This window comes from Malus sylvestris, chromosome 7, assembly GCF_916048215.2.
Source record: "Malus sylvestris chromosome 7, drMalSylv7.2, whole genome shotgun sequence".
Taxonomy (NCBI): Eukaryota; Viridiplantae; Streptophyta; class Magnoliopsida; order Rosales; family Rosaceae; genus Malus; species Malus sylvestris.
Window position 1 is genome coordinate 15,238,845 of NC_062266.1, and position 17,550 is coordinate 15,256,394.

Here is a 17,550-nt window from a genome sequence, read left to right on the forward strand (position 1 = left end):
TAGAGATACAAGCAAGAATCATTAAGTTCTATGAAAAACATAAGCATTGACGAGGCACTCGTTACTATGATTTGCATGAAACTTATGCCAAGAATTTACTTAACGTGATTGTGACTAGCAACCTTCACTACTTGTGAATATAAGTTCATAACGATTAGGTGAAACTCCCTTATATTCTAGCGTCAAATTCATGCATGAAAATTAAGCGTGCACTCTCAACCAACATACACAAATTAGTTTTTATACGAACGGATAAGTAAATTGAATTCACAATTCAAGAAACACAATTGGAAGTAATCAAATCATATAGCAAGCATAAACATGGTTTTGAATCCCCCCCTAGCCAAGGGGGGTTTAGTTCCTCATTATTACAAAACAAAGATAAACAAATTTAACCATTGAAAAACAAAGGGAAGAAAGCACCTAAACGTTCCAACGATCCATGTTGGATAGCAAGCGCGTCCAAGGACTTTTCTCCTTCTCCTTGCCGCCACAACAAGGTTGGAATGATGTTGAAGGGTTGGTTATTTGAAGGAATGGATGGGAAGGGGTTTAGATATGTAGGAGAGGCAAGGAAAGGCTTGGAGAATGGTTAATTTCTGGATGATTTGAATGAGGTTGCTGCCATGGTATTTATAGGAAGAGGATGGACATGTTTAATGCAAAAATCTGGTGGAATGAAGTAGGTAAGGCATGGCAAGGTGGAGAATTGTTGGTGAGGGTAGGTTTTGAGTCATCCACTCACATGTCATGGTGAGTTAAGCATTGCATCATCCACTCAAATGTCCTGGTGAGTTAAGCATTACATCATCCACTCAAATGTCATAGTGAGATAGGCATTGCATCATCACTAAAAAATCTGGTGGAAGTAAAACAAAGGGAAGGCCACGGCATTGATGAATTTTATGGGGTATGCATGGTTTTGAGTGAAGTTTTGGCCAATCCTTCTAGAAATTTATCCCTTCTTGCAACTTGTATTTGTTTCACCAGATTTTTAGCATGTTCCTAGCCTCTTTTGTCTTCAAATTCGTCCATCCATCTTGCTCATATCATATGTAATCCATTACAAGCTCAAAACTGCTCCAAAATGCACCAAAATGCACTTTCTTGCTACCTTAGCCCTTTGGACCTACAAACACACGAAAATGGCTTAAAGTACTAAAATAACTAAGAACTAATAACGTAAATGCAAGAAAACTAGTTAACTAAGTCGCATAAATATGCGTCTATCAAATTCCCCCACACTTAGCTATTGCTAGTCCTCGAGCAAAATAAAACAAATAAAACATAACCTAACCTTCCAACATTTGCCTTAAGGATTTCCAATGCACATGACATGTTAAAGATTATCATTCCCACAGAATTGAGTCAATTTAACACTTAAGCACATACTTAATCATAGTCACTACTTACTAATTCACAATTAACCAATTAAAACAATGTTTTGAATGTAGTAACATGCCTTAGAGAATTCCCTCAATCCTTACAAGATACGCACTCTATTTTCACTCAGATTTTCTAACTACACACCCTATACTAGTTATATGTGAGAGAATTGATGTAGATATAGAAACGAATGCTCACATATATGTATAACAAAGAACACAATTTCTAGAGTTAATAAGCATGTTGAGATATGATCTCATGAATGGAATGCTACTACTTAGATGCGAGAACCAGTGACCATATGCTCATACCAAGTTCAATCTCCACAAATTGAAACACATAACACTCAAGATAGAAGTCAAGGGTTGTAACGGGGCTTGGGGTATTGGCTAACAAAGAAAGGATAAGGAAAACAAACGTTCTTAAAGTGATAGTAAGCAAAGTAATGAAATTGAGACTTAGAATTTACTTAGATTGCAGAAATTAGCTTTAAAACACAAGGGGAAGATTTAAACAACTCCTTAGGGTCGAATTCATTGTTTTGGACCCCTTCTTCATCAAACAACACTTTAGAACTCTTTTTCACTTCTTTTCAACTCTTTTCGCATTCTTTTCACATTTTTCTTTTCTTTTTTTTTTCTTTTTACCCGTGCCTATGGCACATAATTCCTTATGAAAAACACTTCCCCCACACTTGTTTTCTGCCACAAAGGAATTCAATTTGAATCATGCTTAACTACGCTTTAAGAACAAGGTTAATGGATGGTCCTAATCTAAGCTAGGTGAGGGTAATGTGGGTTACAAAGAAAAGGCTCACAAAGCTCAACGGGATTAAAACGTACAAAACATAATGACATAGGGGATTCACGGCTTTTTGGTTATGGTGGTGGTCACTACACAACTTTATCTTGAATATGTGTTTTGCAAATCAATGACATGCTTTGAATGAAATGGGTATGAGTTCTAGCATTTGGAACTAAATGATGAAACGCCTTCTAAGTAGTAACCAAGCAAAGAATAATGAGATCATGCAACGACTTAGAAAACAATAAATCACAGATTATTAACTCTCCAAATAAACGTTTAGGCTCAAGTCTCACAAGGTTGTAGCGTTAGTTTGAGTTCTTTCCTTCAAGCATGTTACAAAAACTGATTTTTCCTTTAAGATTGCATGTAAATTCATAAGTTATAACCACAACCAAGCATAAACAAAGAGTAAATCAAACTTTCATCCATGTTAATCACTCTCTTTAACAGCCATGAAATTACAAACCAAATCCTCATCATTGTGTTGGAAGGTACCCTAAGACACAAACAAACACACAAAAACAACTCTTTTTGGGTTTTGCAAAGCAATTTTTCAAATTTTTATGTGATTTTCGGAGTTATAAGTCAGCACACACTAAAACTCACCAAAACAGCCTAAAAACACCTAAAAACAGTAAGAAACAACATTGGGAAGTATGAGTGAGAAAACCCTACGAATTTGCATCAAAACACTTTGGTTACCCCCCCACACTTAAACCAAACATTGTCCTCAATGTTTCAAAGCATAACTAACACAAAAACACATAAACAAACAAACAAACACTAACAAACTAAATATGGCAGAAACTAATTAAACAACAAAGAGAAGGGTTTAGGAACGCAAATCTGGAATTGGAGTGCTCTCTAGGCCTTCCTTTGTCGAATGCATGGGTTGCCTCCCACGAAGCGCTTTCTTTAACGTCTTCCAGCCGGACGGTACCTCCGTTTAAGCTTGACTAGGTGCCACGGCATGGAGGGGTACATCCTCCATGACATGCTTTGTATGCTCCACTCCAATACCCTTTTCGATGATGCATCTAGGGACATCCTTCTTGATTGGTGCGCATGAATGTTCCTTCCCCACATGTTTAATCACATCTATTGCAAAACAAGAACGAACATCATGAGGATTCTTAACATATTCAGGAACTTTGAATTTAATCAATTCATCACCAAACTCCATCGTTAACTCTCCCTTAGCCACATCAATCTTGGTTTGGGCTGTCTTCATGAAGGGCCGCCCTAATAGTATCGGCAATGGGGTAGAATAGGGTGAATCCTCCATGTCAAGCACGTAAAAGTCCGCTGGAAAAATGAAATTGCCCACCTGCACCAACACATCTTCCAAAACACCCTTTGGATATGCATTAGAACGATCGGCTAATTGAATAATCACACCATCGTTTTTAAGCTCACCTAAGTTCATAGATGCATAAATAGAGTATGGCATAACATTAATCGAAGCCCCTAAGTCTAACATGCATTGTTCAAACTTAGTCTTGCCAATAACGCACGGAATTGTAAAACTACCCGGATCTTTGCATTTAGGGGGTAATTTCCTTTGTAACATGGCAGAAACATTCTCACTTACTTGGACCACCTCTTTGTTCGAAATCCTTCTCCTTGATGTACAAAGTTCTTTTAAAAACTGAGCATACCTCGGGACTTGCTTAATTGCATCAAGGAGCGGAATATTGACTTGAACTTTCCGAAAGGTCTCTAGAATGTCCTTCTCGGCTTCTTCCTTCTTTGATTGCCTAAACCTGCCAGGAAAGGGCACATTTAGTGGAATGGAACTAGAAAAAGTCGAATTTGGACTTACCTTGGTGGTTTGGGACGGCTTAGGAGGGATAGATGGTGGTGGCAAGGATTGTTCATCCTTGGCCGTGAGTTTTGGTCCCTGTGCTTCCTCTTGTAGCAACTTTTCATCCTCATCGTGACTTGATTTGGATGATTTTGGTTTGGCTCCAACCTGTGTACCACTTCTCAACATGATTGCATTGACTGTTTCAAAGCCTCATTTTGGATTTGCAATGGTTGAGCTAGGCAACTTGCCTTGCTCTCGAAACTGCCCCATGAACTCGGCAATTTGCCCTACTTGTTTCTCCAACTCGTCCACCTTTTTGTCCCTATTTTGCATTCCCTGCGCCATAGAAGTTAGTAAATTAAAAATTTGATCATTATCAATAGACGAACTTGATTTTTGGGCAGGTTGTGCTTGGGGTTGAGTTGGTGCAAACGGCTTTTGATAGAAACCCGGGGGTTGTTGCCTAAATCCGCTTTGTTGTTGGCCTTGTTGGGGTTCTCGCCATTTGAAATTTGGATGATCACGCCAACCGGGATTGTAAGTATTGGAAAATAGGTCATTCCTTGGTTGGTATTGGTTGTCAAATCCCACGGCATTGAGGGTCTCCCACCCTCCATTTTCTATCAACTGTGGGCACTTGTCCGTAAGGTGGCCTTGCATGGAACACACGCCACAAGTTGCCACGTTTTGCACTTTTGGACCTTCCACTACCTGAGAAAGCAAAGTAGTAAGGTTAGCCATTTGATTTTGAAGTTCGGTTATGGCACTTACCTCATTGACTTGATGTGGTCGTGGGTTACTCCTTTGTCCAACGCCTTCGTATTGTTGAGCATTCAACGCACGGTTGGAAATTAAAGTCTTTGCTGCCGTGGGGGTCTTGTCCACCAAGGCTCCTCCCGCCGAGACATCTAGCATTTGACGTTCGATATGTAGTAGCCCCTCGTAGAAGTATTGCAAAAGAAGTTCCTCCTTCATCTGATGCTGTGGACAAGAAGCAACAAGAGATTTAAAACGTTCATAATAAGTAGGAAAAGATTCACCTTCCTCTTGTTGAATTCCACTTATCCTTTTCCGTAGGAGGATGACTCGAGAAGTTGGGAAAAACTTCTCCAAGAAGGCCCGTTTCATGCTTTCCCATGATGTGACGGTTCCGGGCGCCAATTCGTACAACCAATCCTTCGCCTTTTCCAAGAGAGAAAAAGGGAAGGCTTTCATCTTCAAAATACTCCCATCGACATTGACGGGGGTCATGCTCGAACACACTACCTCGAATTCTTTCAAGTGTTTGTTAGGATCTTCCATGGACAACCCATGGTACTTCGGAATGTGGTGTAACAAGCTTGACTTCAATTCAAATTCTTCTGTCTTTCCTCGGGCTGCTGCGGGGTATTGGATACATAGAGGCGCAGCATTGTCCAATCCCGAGGCTGAAAGTTCTTTGATTGTTCGATTGTCCACCTCCATGTCTTTTTCTGCCTCCTCCTTTTCTTCAAATTCGGATTCAGAACTAGAACTAGGTGGATTAGGTTCTGGTTCTTTCCTTTTCCTTCTCAAAGTTCGTTCAAAATTGTCGTCAAACTCCGATATGTGTGCACGAACTGGTTGAGAACTACGAGTCATAAACTAGTACCTGAAATAAACAAAATCAAATAAAATTAAAACTAAAATTAAAACACACAAAAAAGAAATAAAAAGAAACAATGGGGATTTAGCAAAGTTGCTAATCCCCGGCAACGGCGCCAAAATTTGGTGCGAGAATTACTTGACACACAAATTAAACCCTCTTTTTGACAATTGTAGTATAGATGTAAGTAGGGATCGTTCTAAACCGGGGATTAGGAGGGCTTGCTAAAACCTCTAAACTGACTCAAAAACAAAAAGAAACAAAGTTAAAAATGTAAACAAAAGATTTTAAAACAAGAAAGTAAAAGGGGGATTTGAGTTTGGTGAAGTTGAAAGTAAAAACGAATAAACTAAAAACTTAAATAGATTTTAAACAAATTTGGGTTGAATGGATAATGGAAGGCTAGCTAAGGGGTTCTTCTCCACACATGTCTTGCTTGCATACAAAATGATTTCCAATTGCTCTTCGATAAGTTATGAATACTCAACGCCCCAAATTAACCGTGAATTGCACTAATTAACTCTAAGTTTTTCAACAAGTTATTAGATTGGATGATTGCATACGACAACCCAAAACATTCCCTACAAGTTCCCTACATGAATTGCATAATAGAGATACAAGCAAGAATCATTAAGTTCTATGAAAAACATAAGCATTGACGAGGCACTCGTTACTATGATTTGCATGAAACTTATGCCAAGAATTTACTTAACGTGATTGTGACTAGCAACCTTCACTACTTGTGAATATAAGTTCATAACGATTAGGTGAAACTCCCTTATATTCTAGCGTCAAATTCATGCATGAAAATTAAGCGTGCACTCTCAACCAACATACACAAATTAGTTTTTATACGAACGGATAAGTAAATTGAATTCACAATTCAAGAAACGCAATTGGAAGTAATCAAATCATATAGCAAGCATAAACATAGTTTTGAATCCCCCCTAGCCAAGGGGGGTTTAGTTCCTCATTATTACAAAACAAAGATAAACAAATTTAACCATTGAAAAACAAAGGGAAGAAAGCACCTAAACGTTCCAACGATCCATGTTGGATAGCAAGCGCGTCCAAGGACTTTTCTCCTTCTCCTTGCCGCCACAACAAGGTTGGAATGATGTTGAAGGGTTGGTTATTTGGAGGAATGGATGGGAAGGGGTTTAGATATGTAGGAGAGGCAAGGAAAGGCTTGGAGAATGGTTAATTTCTGGATGATTTGAATGAGGTTGCTGCCATGGTATTTATAGGAAGAGGATGGACATGTTTAATGCAAAAATCTGGTGGAATGAAGTAGGTAAGGCATGGCAAGGTGGAGAATTGTTGGTGAGGGTAGGTTTTGAGTCATCCACTCACATGTCATGGTGAGTTAAGCATTGCATCATCCACTCAAATGTCCTGGTGAGTTAAGCATTACATCATCCACTCAAATGTCATAGTGAGATAGGCATTGCATCATCACTAAAAAATCTGGTGGAAGTAAAACAAAGGGAAGGCCACGGCATTGATGAATTTTATGGGGTATGCATGGTTTTGAGTGAAGTTTTGGCCAATCCTTCTAGAAATTTATCCCTTCTTGCAACTTGTATTTGTTTCACCAGATTTTTAGCATGTTCCTAGCCTCTTTTGTCTTCAAATTCGTCCATCCATCTTGCTCATATCATATGTAATCCATTACAAGCTCAAAACTGCTCCAAAATGCACCAAAATGCACTTTCTTGCTACCTTAGCCCTTTGGACCTACAAACACACGAAAATGGCTTAAAGTACTAAAATAACTAAGAACTAATAACGTAAATGCAAGAAAACTAGTTAACTAAGTCGCATAAATATGCGTCTATCAATAACTTTTCTAAGCATCCTAATGGTGATCAAGCATCAAGGTACATCGATAGTTTAATTCAGTGATTGAAAATATCAAAGCAAGCATATAACAACACTTAAGCAATTGAAAAATAAATCTACGTATTCATGTTGCGGCTCATGGCCTCACTCTAGCATAATAAATTAGTTACACATAATTATTTTGATACATAAGAAATTATTCATAACAAAAAATAAATAACTAAGAAAGAAGACACCTGTTTCTTTTCTCCCGTCGCAAGTCTATGTGAAATTTTCCGTGTGCACTGCCTTCTCCTGCTCCTGACTTCCTCTTTCCTCTGCGCCTGGTTCTCAGTCCGTGTCTCCCTCCTCTGCTTCTGCTCGTCCTTTATTTTTCTGCCCCCATTTCGCACTGCCAATCTGTGCTTCTCCTTTCTTCTCTTTATTTTCCGTTTTTCCACTTCGTCCGCTCCCCTCTCACTTCCTTTCCTTCCTTTTTTTAATTCTTTTCCTTTCCTTTTTTGCTATGCTCTCTCCTTTCCCGCTGTCTGCCCACGTTCCCTCTATCTTATTCTTCTCTGCTTTTTATCTCGTCAGTCTCCCACTCCTTCTTTGTCTATTTTATTTCTTATTCCTGCTGTCCCTGCTCCCATTGCTTCTCGCTTGCTGCCTTCCACTTTCAATTCTTTTCTTTAATCTTTTTCTTCCATCAACCCACTTTCTGCTGCCTTAAACAATAAGGCAATGATTCTTTCAAAACATCACCCCGTGGAGACAAGCTCCATTTCCATTTCTCTTATTTGTTTTTATTAATTCCTTTTCTCTATTTTTCTTGAAAGTGATCCTAAAATAAATTTAACTGCACAATAACACAATGTAAGGTAAAATGCCAAAATTTTAACACAAAAACATCACAAAGACTTTAGAAATGGATGGTATAAATGCATGAAATATATGAGTGATCAGTTCCCAAAGAAAAAAAACAAGTACTTTGAAAAAGAAAAGCAAAGATGGAAGGATATGATGATCCATGCAATGGGTAATTGACACACTCCGACCCGGAAAGTCCACTTGCACTCCAAATCGAGTTATGCTGGCCGACACCAAGAGGATAACGAAGTCATAAAGTATAGTGATGTGGGAAAAATGTGAATAAATTTAAATCTAAAAGTGTCTAAATACGAGAGTGCGCTGTAAGCTGAAATGAACCCATTTCACATGTGATGTTAGAGCATAAGTAAAGGACAGTATAGTGGATTGAGAATCATACCATTGAAGGTAATCTCCAATACCAAAATTTCCCCGAATCCTTGTCGATAAGAAAGCTTAGCTAAAAAAAACCTGAAGGGTGGAAACAAAGTAAGGGTGAGTGGCCCTGGAAATAAAATTTTAATAAAAACCTTCTAAATTGTTATAACCCCTCGATGTAACACCTGTATAGTTAAAAAAAAAATCATACCACCTATCAATGTAAAATCAAAAGTATATCAACAGTAAATCCATAAATATACCACGACACAACATCTCATGAGAAATATAAATAATCATGTGCTCAATAAATCAATGCTAACACATAAGTCGGAGTTACCTATAGTGACCTGTACGATTCATCCATATCTCATCAATCAATACTAGCACATAAGTCGGAGTCACCATTGATTGCACATAAGTTGGAGTCACCTATAGTGACATGTACGATTCATCCATATCTTATCAATGAATGCTAGCACATAAGTCGGAGTCACCTATAGTGACCTGTACGACTCATCCATATCTCATCTACCAATTCCTGCACACGAGTTAACACCACTGAATGTGATCTGTACGACAGGCTGGGTGTAAATAAATACACTCAAGTGCTACGATCACGTGAAGGCTAGGCCCTGTCCTCGGGCGGAGCACTAACAATGAGCATTAAATGCATAAAAACATAACCATACACATTGAAACCACTGTCATTAACATGTACTCACCTGAAGCTTACTGGGGCATCCGTAGCGTCATTTGGCATAACCACTTTAACGTCCCAACATTCTTAATTAGAACTAAACCCAGTGATTATATGCCGATAATATACATATAGATATACCATAATGCAATCTAAAACTCAACCATACCATAGTATTTTAACATATATATATATATAACATGGCATAAAATGCATAGAACAATTTAAAAGCATTTGTGGAATTATCAGTCATATCTATATACGATAAAAGGAAAAGACCCACTCACTAGAGGTTCGCGCTACAACTCTCTAGCACGAAAATCGAGACATCACGAACCATCATCACGTATAACAATTATCAAATCACATCTCAAATTTCTCATCAATAAAACACGTAACTTACCTAAAACACATCCCCAAGGACGTTATAGAATGATTTGGGACACATTGACCAAAAGTCAATCATCGATTAAAGATCGACGGTAGGATCCATAACCCTACGTAACTCGATCTAGAAGATCTGCATCTCAGATTTCCAATTCGTAACTTCGAAAGATCCACATTGTGCTTCTAAAACATCATACTAATGTTTCATTACGAACCAACGGTTGGATCTCCTCTAATTGCCAATTCAAGTGGTGAAAAAATTTTATTTTACGAACTTACAATTCCAATTTGGGAAGATCCGTACTTCAGATTCCAATCCGTAAGTTTCTAATATCCTTAAATATTATGTACTATAATGTATTAAAATTTAATGACGATCCAACGGTTGGATTGTCGATTGCTGTAATAATCAAGTGGCGGACCATAATGGGACTAAGTTCAAGCGATGGAATTTTGTCAATCGGACATCACAAATGGAACCAAGGTATTCAAATTTATCCTAGGAAGGTTAAGGGACCCCTCGGCCCACACGCCGCCGCAGGTGGCGGTTGGCCGCCCCCGACTTGCCGGAAAATTCAACCATTTCTAAAATTTTCCAATATTCACAGAAATGAAGATCTCAAAGAGAGGAACAACTTTCATACCTGCCACAAAGTCCAAAAGTGGACGGAAGATAGTCAATTTTGCCCACAAAGCCAGTGGGTGCCTAAAGCTTCCCGGTGTCAATTTGTCGTCTACGGTGGTCCAATAGGGTCAAGGTTGGTTGGGATTTTCTCCTGGGATGATGGGCTACAAAGCCCAAGTGGTGGCATCAGCCATTGCTTTGTCGATTCACCGGAAAATTGAAAACAGTGGTCGGAGCACCGCGAGAACTGTCGTTTTTCGTGGTCTCAAACCGCCTCATACAGTGGTTAATCAAGGTGGTTCTTGGTTGGGTTTTGTAGAGGTGAATGAGAGCTTAAAGATGGTGGTGGCGGCATCGAAAAACTCCACCGGAGTTGGCCAAAATCGGCCTTGGAAAATGGGAGGTCGCGGAGGTGTGGGTGACGAGGAAGCTGGGAGCTTTCAACTTTTTTTTTTTTTTTTTTTTTTTTCTTCTTTTCTTTTCTGATTGGCCGAAGGCTTTCCTTCCTTTAATGTGATTGGTCCTTTGTGCCTAAAATTTGATTGGGCTACTTCCTTGAAGGAGTTAAATTAATTTACAAACTGAAATATAAATAATCAAATTCAAAAGTCCGTAACTATACCGTTATCATCCGGACTCGCAAACAGCTTTTGCCTATGCGTTTGCACCAACAAGTACTACAAGGATACGCTAAAAGAATAAGTCATATGTTCCTCTAGACGATGGTAAACGAAAGTCAAAGTCCTTACCTCTAGGGCATTTTTATAAATTCACACTTTTAAAATTAATAAAAACGTAAAATTAAGAACGGGTTGTCACAGTAATGCCCGAGAAACGTAGTTGTTATTTAAATTGGTTTCGATATTGTTTTTTGCAAAGAAAGAGCTAGGAACGAACATCCTTCAATATTGCGCGGGTTTGCCATTAGCCGTTATTATGCTTGCAGGACTTCTAGCAAGAAAATACACAATTAACGAGTGGAAGACGGTGCATAAGAATGTTTACGCATATATAAGGAGATGTACAGACCTTGGACAAGAATACGAAGATCTATCATGGGTAGGGATCAGCAAAATACCAACAGGTGTAATCGCAGTTATAACAGTTATCAGCTCATTTAAAACTCACAATTACAGTTTTAAACAAATAAACGGTTATGGGTATAACCGTTTATCTATCAAATTTAAATTGATGGTTATGGGTATTACCCACAGTTATAAATGGGTACCCATTTAATCGTTTATTTTAATATATATAAAATTAAAAAAATAATAATAAAAAAAAAAAAAAAAACTAAAAACCCTAAAAATATTCGACTTTTCCTAGACTCCCGCCGCTCATCTCTCTAGCTCCTCACTAGCCACTTTCTCATATCCGTCTCTCTCTCTCTCATCTCCGACAAAATAGTCGATTTGTTGCCCTTTATTTAGTCGTCGATGATGGCAGCACTTGAAACCTACATCCATGACGGAGTTTCACGCCAGTATCCTCTCTGTTGAGTGTTTGAAAGTTTACTTTTGGAATATTTTGGAATATTTTTAGAAGTTTTACTTTGTAATCATATAGAGTTTGATCTATTTTCTCTTAGTCAAGATATTATAATTGAAGACTTGCTTGGGTGTAAGAGGAAAAGATGTTAAAAATGCATGACTTTTATTTCCAATATGCTTGCTCAAGTAATAAGAGATATTTCGTTAGTAAAAAAATCAATTCTTAACAAGTATATTATATTACCTTCGTTGATATACTTAAAAAACACACATAATTATATTAGTATACATAAATTAAAAAAAAAAAATTTATATATTATAAAGTGTTAGACCATAATGAAAACATGGGAAACAAACATATAATGAGTGTTCATCCAAGTATTCAATAAGTCTCTTACATCTTATTGAAAAATTAAAATGCAAAATGAAAGTTATCGATTTCTAGCAAGAGAGAGTTGAGACCTAGGCGGGTTTAGGCGGGCTAGGCGAGTGCCTAGGTGGGGCTTGGCGGAAGCCTAAGCGGGTCTAGGCATACTTCCTTAATTTCCAAAGGCCTAGGAACTAATCGAGGTGGTGACCACACTACTTAACACCTAGGCGGCGATAGGCAGGGATTTTTAGAACATTGATAACAACTAAAAATATCATCAATAAACTCTTGTCTCAATTATTGGAATGGTATGAGGATTTAAAAGATTGAAATACGAAATTATGACAAATTTTGTTTTTAATTCTCAAGTTGTTAAAAGAACTTGTAGATGGGTAAATGGATAAAAAGTGAAAGAACGGATAAATGGGTAAGTGGGTATGCGGTTACGATTAAATGTTTATGCGGTTATGGGTATGGTTAATCGTTTATAAATGGTTATGGATATGAGTATAACCGTTTATGCAATTACCCAACCAATAAACGATTATGCGGGTAAGGGACTAAATGATTATGGTTAAATAACCGCAATTATACGTTCGCCATAACCTTGTCCATCCCTAATCATGAGTATTGGCATTGAGTTATGATAACTTACCATAACTTAAAACTATATTGTTTCGATTTTGCCCATTTTCCTGAAGATTATGATACACCGGTAAAATGATTGACTCAACTATGGATGGCAAAAGATTTTATATCATTAGCAAGCGCATAAACAATGGAAGATGTATCATACAGTTGCGTAACTGAGTTGGTAGGCAGGTGTTTGGTTCAAGTTGGAAAACATGGTTCAACTAAGAAGGTACATACTTGTTGTCTCCATGATCTTATGTGAGGCTTGTGCATTTAAAAGAAAAATACGGGAACTTTATTCATATTCTGAATCTGTCTGCAGCCATGGTAACTAAGGAAGTGTCAATCGGTAAAGTTCGAAGACTTGCCATCTATTTAGACGGAGACGGAAAGGTAGATAAAAATGCTCCTGCAAGTGATGAACATCTGAGACGGAGACGGAAAGGTAAATACTTGTTGTCTCCATGATCTTATATAAACTATTCCTTTATGCATATGCACATATCGAAATGTAAATTATTTCTTTATGCACTCATTGAAATGTAAAATATATATTTATACGCTAATTTGAAATGTAAATTATTCCTCTATGAATATCCACTCATCTAAATGTAAATTATGTTGGATTTATCCAATATAAATCGACCTTTAAGTGGTCTACTACATGTAATAGGAATGTAATATTGGAGAATAATATTGATTGTGATTTGATCTCTTAAAGATATCAATCTTATATAAGGTGTCTTTTATTGGAAATAGGATTGATGGAATCCTTAATTGAATATGATTATGATACTTGACTTGGAGGCTAAGAAAGTAAAGTTTAGGTTTCCTTTATGGATGGAAACCCTAGCTTTTAGCCTATATAAAACACATGTCCCTATAAGCCCTAAAACACAACATAATACTTCTCATAAAGTAGTTGTATTTGGCTAGGAGTTTATAGAAGATCTTGGTGTTGCCGTGCCCTACCTGTTTTCGTGTTTGACTTCCATGGCCGTTGTTGGAATCAGGTCAGTCACTCATTCTTTTGTGTTTTAATTGTATAACCTTATAAGGCTAACAATTGGCATCAGAGCCATTGGTTATATAATTAAGACCTATTAAGTTTGAAGTTTGATCATATAAAATTTTCATGAATTGCGGTTTTGATCTTACATCCAAATTGTGATTGCACTTGGCAACACCATCACGCCGAACCTCCATGAAATCTACATAACGTTTCCTGCATATAATTGCATGTACACGGCAACACCACCGTGTTGGATTAATTAGTGGAATTTGAGTATTATTAATAGGTTGTATAACCTTTCTATTTTAATCAAGAATATCTTTGAATAATCTTATGGCATGAATCTGGGGAAACTTTATAAAGAATAGCAGAAAATCGTGGATCAATCCTATAATCAAATAGGAATTTGGAGAAGCATATAAATATATGTATATCGTGCTATTATATAAAGGTGTTTTTGCTATTATTTTTTGATCCTATAAATTGAAAGTGTTAGTTAAATATAAAAATCAAAGATGGCCGCATGGTTAAGAGGTTGTTGGTGTGGGGGCCCTGTCGTCCCAATGTAGAGGCTCATATGGCTGGCTCCAATGTGTACGTATACATAGGAAGACACATTCCCAAGGAGAGAATGAGATTGACTTAATGCACTTATCTTCCACACCGTCTTTAATGCCTTGCATTTGGGTCACAAGCCCACGTTATTGTATATATTTACCCAGTTAAATATAAAAGGTATGGATAAAATCAAAGACTGAACCAGTTGGTTGCTTCTGCAATAGTATGACTAATATATACAAATATAATTTCAAGTTGTGTATATATTTACATTTATTCTAACATTGCACTAGATAAATTTTTTAGATCCATGTACATCAGCAAGTTCGATGGGGAGGTTCATATATACCGGCATATGAAGAAATTAATGTATGGAATGAAAACATAAAGTGGAAAAGACATGAAGCATTAACATATGGCTGTGAAGGTTAATATATATATACATTGGCATATGAAATGCTGGTATAACCTTTCCTTTTGGTCTCCTCGTTTAAACAAAGTGCTTTACAGTTTCTTTTAACTAGCAGCAAATAGTATGTTTGGGAAAAGTTGAATTTTTTAAGGCATACCCATAAGCATACATATAAATGTGCACATATCTTGTTTGTTCATGGCTATTTTGTTAGTAGTACATTAGTGAGTCTATTGGCTGGCCTCATCAGCTCCGGCCGCAGTTTCTAGGGTGAACAGACGCAAAGGGGACACTAAGCACCCCCTCAGATGCCTCACGGACAGGTTTTTGAATAATACCCCAAATCCTTATTGCTTCTGATTTCCATGGGTAAAATAAATTCATGCAAATCAATTTTTTTAATCAGTTGTCTTGTATGATAATGTGTGGGACATATATATAGACTGAATTGGATTGCCATGTCATTGGTTGTCGTGGGAAGTAATCAATATGGATCAAATTTTAAATTTGCAAACATGTAGCAAAATGGACATATGGTGTGTTTTTATACAAGGATTGGGTGGTCATATATCGCTTTAAGCTTGAGATCATCCCATACAAGACACAAATATATGTATAATATGGCAGATAAGCAATAGTTATGTAGTACTTTTGTTGCTTATGGTCATACTAATATTAACACCAAAGGAATATGTACAATTTTGCTTTCATATCTCAGTATAATCAATTGTATATGACCAGTTAATTATGAAATTGATACATAACTTGTGAATTGACTGAGAATGGCTGAAAGCATCCGGTGGCAAGAGCAAGAACAATATACAAATAAAATGAGGTTTGTAGTAATTATGTGACAATTCTCAGTTGTATTTTATCTATTTATTTGAGAATTGTGGTTGGTCATGTGATTATAAATATGTTTATAAAGAAGTGGTGAACATACGAGGGCATAAGGTATGTATTTCATTCAGAGCATGTGACTAAATTGATAAGCATAAGTCTTCAAAGTTGTAATAGTTTATTAGTTTTTCCCATGCCTAAAGAATTTAAACAATGTTTTAATCAGTCAATTTTTATGTGCCATAAGGGGAGAAGAAAAGAAATTATTCAAGGCTAATGTATGGCATGTATTGGAGATGTTTCTTTTGGAAGAAAAGAATTTTGGTAGTTCCTTTATTTAATTTGGTATTTACAAGGCTAATGCACGATTTTGATGCTAATGTTTTAGGAGCCTTGTACTACGGAAAGAAAGGTACAAAAGAAAAGGAACGCGTTTGACTTAAGAAAACATTTGAGAAATTTAGTCTTTAAATTAAAGGAATGTATTGTTCTTTCGCATTACGTAAAGTATTTCTATTTTAAGCAATTGACTTCGTAATGATAAGTATTGACATTCTTGTGGTGGAATAAAACTTGTTCTATATGTGATTAATCTCTTTCAAGTATGCTGTTAGGTTTCTTGAGATTAATTTAATGTCAAAGGGAGTCATGAAGGAATTAGTGCCATTTGTTGGCAAGACTCGAAACTCGAATCAGGTTATCATAATTTTGTCACTTACAGTTAATTAATCCATGTGACTTCTTGTATTGTTTCAGGGCGGAGTTGACCAATGCCTTTTCAACTAAGCAAGATGCAACGACTTAGTTGACGATGGGACTATATTTTTGAGTTGCTTCGGTCAACTTTGCATCTGAATTAGAATAAAAGGGATAATCTTCTTACCTACAGGTGTGGATTACTTCTTTTAGTTTAATTAAGATGGCATAGTATGGGGTTTTATTTCACAGAAGTTGTGAAAACCTTCATCTTGCCTACAAGTGTTGAAGTTTTTCATGAAGGTACTTTTGTGACATAAAATCCAGTACATGAAACTAGTTAGTTTTCTTGCCTACAGGTGTAAATTAATTTAGTTTCATGAAGTTTATTGGGATAAAGTTCCATGCCATTAGTGACTAATATATCCACAATGAGCCCCATTGATAGCGATTTTACCACTTGTAAAACAAAGGGTTAAACCATAGAAAATTCTTGCAAGAGAACAAGTGTTTGTAGTATAGAATGGCTCAAGTAAGGTCGATCTCCTCAGGGACTGATATAAACAATTTACGAGTTTTTGTGTATTTAACTTATTTAACTCTAAGAACTAAACTAATTTGACGAAACTAAATACTACTGGATGTGACTTAAACAAATATCTAAAATGGGAATTGGTTTATAGGAATAATGATTCAACTAAACAAAACAAGTAAATGAGAAAATTCAAGATAAAATAAATGATTGAAGAAAAATAGATTGACAATATGCTAGAGTTCAACCTTTACCAACAACACTCCTACGTAGCTCTTCCAATTGCTTAAATAATTGAAAACACACATGCTTTGAAGGTTGGATTTTCCTTGTGTATGTTTTACTTGTGACATTCAAGCTAAAACGCATACCACTACATGCAACTTATCCATGACATTTGGATTAAATATAAACATGAGTGATTCATTAATCTTGGTGAAAATCCTTTTGTTAAACCATGTAATCCCTAAGAGCATGATATTTACCTTAGGAAAGTACAATCCTCAATCACAAGAAGCACAACCAATTTTAACGTGACATTCGTTCAAAATTGCATCCGATAACTTTTCTAAGCATCCTAATGGTGATCAAGCATCAAGGTA